General features: G+C 56.2%; 1 long non-coding RNA gene across 1 annotated transcript; it reads right to left on the bottom strand.

Annotated features, from left to right (window-relative positions):
• Positions 1-100: 100 nt before the first annotated feature.
• LOC108502334 lies at positions 101-3,101 on the bottom strand. Its single transcript, XR_001876467.1, has 3 exons — positions 2,964-3,101; positions 2,085-2,193; positions 101-769 (listed from the first exon to the last, which is right to left on the bottom strand). It is a non-coding gene; the product is annotated as an uncharacterized LOC108502334 (long non-coding RNA).
• Positions 3,102-3,288: the final 187 nt, after the last annotated feature.

The following is a 3,288-nucleotide window of genomic DNA, read 5'->3' as shown; positions in this document are numbered from 1 at the left end:
GTAAGACAGAGGTATTGCTCACTAGCAAATCCCTTCTAGAAATGCCTTGACTGAGAGAAGCCTCCAAGTATTTTTGAGTAAGGAAAAGTGGCTTTTAAGACACGTATAAATTAGGAGCTGAATGAGTTCGGCACACCCGAGTTTGGATAGCCCCCCTGTTTGATAGCCAGCCTGCCAAATTTTCTTTCTCTCTTTCCTTACACAAACCCCCCGAAAAAAGGCCCTTTCACCAAATCATTAAATTCTACAGAGGTGGTCAAGCTAGTCCTGCTTTTCAGGCGTTCGAGAAAGAAAAGGGTCCTTGAAGTTTAGAAGATGCCCAAGGAAAACTCATTGAATGACATCAAAAGAATGAGTTTCCATAGCTGTTGAAGCACGAGAGCCGTGTAGCTGCACAAAGGCGGGTTGGGGCAGTGGGACTGTCCCACTGCTCTATCCCAGCACAATTGGGTCACTGAAATAGGGAATTAATTACCATTGGAGAGTGGGCAGCCCATTCACCACTGGCTGAGTTTTATTAAACGCCAATATAAATAACAAAACAACTCTTGTGGCTGCACTATTCCTACACGCCAAAGGAAGGATTATGTTGGGGATTAACATCTTAAAGTCTATGAGACTTTCTGACTCAAGGCTCGGAGCTGGTAATCGTATTTGTCTCCTGGTTCAGCGATTAGTGCTCTCCCTTGCGCACCTTCGCCTGGATGGCCAATGTCCCTTTTTGCAGGCACTGGGTTTTTCACACAATCGGCTGTTCTTTTCCCCACATCTATAGAAAAGAATAAGAAAACTGAAGCGTGTTCACGCGATCCTCAAGCTTCTTCTCTTCTTCATGGGAAAGGAAGGCACCGGCGGCCTTTTTTCACAAGGGGGGAGAGGAAACCCTCTTGGGGAGGCGGGGGGGGGGGGCCAGGACGGCAAAATCGCTTTGCAGGCCTGCACCTGCCATGCAAATCTGCCGGGAACAATCGGCCCCCAACGAGGGGCTCGTCTGCCCGGGGTGGGGGGACCCAGGGAAGGATGCTGGGGCAGCGCTTATGGGGGAACCCCTCCTCCCTTTGATCCCAAAACCCCGAAAGTGTTAGCACGGCTTGGGATCTGGGGGGCCAGTCCTCATCCTGTCCCTCTCTGCAGCACTTTTCGCTGAGCTCACAGAGGGTTCGGGAAGGACCTGGATTGGGGCACAGGGGACACACACTGCAGCATTTTCCATTTCTCCCCTCCCTAGAGCATCCCGATACTCTGCCGGATTTGGATATATTCCGTCCCCCCCCCATTTAAGAGCAGAACCATCTCACTCACAGGGTTTGCGGGGGCTGCCATAGGGCTGGGTAGCCTGGTGTGGGCAGCCCTGGTACCCCAAACCCTTAGGACACCTCAGGCTGGGTGGGTGTGAGGGAGGCAGAGCAGGGAGGGGTCAGGCCACCCTGTCCCTGCAGCTTTGTCCCCCCTTTCTCCGGGATGTCGCGCCCCCATTCACCTGGGGCAGGCCGGCCATTAACGCCGGCTCTCAACTTGTGAGGTCCACGTGTGGATGGGCTGTGCCCAAAGGTCTCTCAGCAACACAGACCCTAAACTTTTAGGGCTATCGGGTCACCTCAGAGTTCAATCTTCTTACAGCAAACAAAGCCTTTCTGAAGGTCTCCCCCTCTCCCCCACACGAGCTCAGCGTCCTTTATTTCTGGGCTGTGTGATAAGCTTAAATCATTGTGCTCCCATTTCTTGATCGTCGCCTACTTTGGGCTTTTGTTCCCCTAAAGTAGGATTGAGTCTGGCAAAGGGGCTGAAGTTGAACAGTTTGACCCTTGGAGGACAGTTCAGGCAGTGGGCAGCAGTGGCAGCGGCATTCCCGCTCCTGATCCCACTCCCTCTCCCCCCGCTGCCCCCTCTCTCCACCGCTCTCGGCCCTCGCTCTGCCCACAGACCACACAAGCGCCTCCGCAGGGTTGTGAGGACTCGGTCACCTTGTGCTGAGTCCTGAGGAGAAAACTGCTGCATCGCTGGGGCTGGCAATCAAGAACTGGGCTGAACCCAAGAAAGGCACCACAGTGGGTTATGCACCCCCAGCACTGCCTCTGCCTCACCTCTCCGTTGCTTTCCATCGGCAGTGAAAGGACAGAAATCTCAGAAAACAGGGTGGTGACAGAGGGGCAGGCTGGCCCCGTCACAGGTGACTCTGCTTTGAGCTTTAAGCTGCTGAGAAAGAAATAAAGTTCTTTTGTGCCGCTCTCCTGAGATGCCGAGGGGACCCGTGCGTCTCCTGCTTTTCACAAAGGGGCAAGGGGAGCATTAAAATGTCTCACAGAGTCACGGAGATGCTCTAATTGAGGCAGCCGCCTGGCTGCCATCGCTCCCGCAGGGAGTGACACGGGGGCCACCAACTCAGTGGGCAGCGGGAGCGAGGGACTCATTTGCGTGCGAGTTCCTGGTGTGCTCAGCGAGATGTTTGTGGCGATTTTGGCTCTCTCACCTGTTTAAGGCTTCCCTACCAGCTGCAAATAAAATCATGTCCCGAAGCTCGACTCCCCCAAAGTGCCTCAGAGCTGGTGTTTCCACACAGGAAGACAGTGTGCTGGGGTTTTTGTTTTGTATGTCCTCACCATCATTTCTTTGACGAGGCCACGGAGTGACAAAGGGGAAAGGCTTCACATTGACAGAAGGCAGGGTTAGATGGGATATTAGGAAGAAATTCTTCCCTGTGAGGGTGGCGAGGCCCTGGCACAGGTTGCCCAGAGAAGCTGTGGCTGCCCCGTCCCTGGAAGTGTTCAAATCCAGTTTGGACGGGGCTTGGAGCAACCTGGGATAGTGGAAGGTGTTGGAACGAGGAGGGGGTTGGAACGAGATGATCTTTCCAGGTCCCTTCCAACCCAAACCGTTGTTATTTGACAGCACCGAGCAGCTGCATCCCGGGGGGAGCCCCCTACCATCCCCATACCCCGGCAAGCCGCGTATGAACCGCGCACCTTTACCACAGCACCGGCGTCTCCCCAAGAAGACAAAATCTCCCCGGGGGAACGAACGGGGAGGCCAAGGGGAGCTCCCCCATCCCTCGCACCCCTCGCATCCCATTGCCCGGGCGCCGCCGGCTCCGTGGAACTCGAAAGCGGCCGCAAAGGGAGCGGGGCCCCGGGCGCGCGCGTGGCGCGCGGGGCGCGGGGATTGGCCGGCCGCGCCTCGCGCCCCCCCCCCGTCCCCCCCCATTCATTAATAAATTAGCGGCACGCTCCAGCCGAGCGCGAGGCGCCAATGGGGCCCCGACGGGAGGGGGGGGACACGGGGGGGAGCGGG

The sequence above is a fragment of the Lepidothrix coronata genome, unplaced genomic scaffold, assembly GCF_001604755.1.
Source record: "Lepidothrix coronata isolate B3197 unplaced genomic scaffold, Lepidothrix_coronata-1.0 Scaffold116, whole genome shotgun sequence".
In the NCBI taxonomy this organism is placed as follows: Eukaryota; Metazoa; Chordata; class Aves; order Passeriformes; family Pipridae; genus Lepidothrix; species Lepidothrix coronata.
This window is presented reverse-complemented; position numbering and strand designations above follow the sequence as displayed.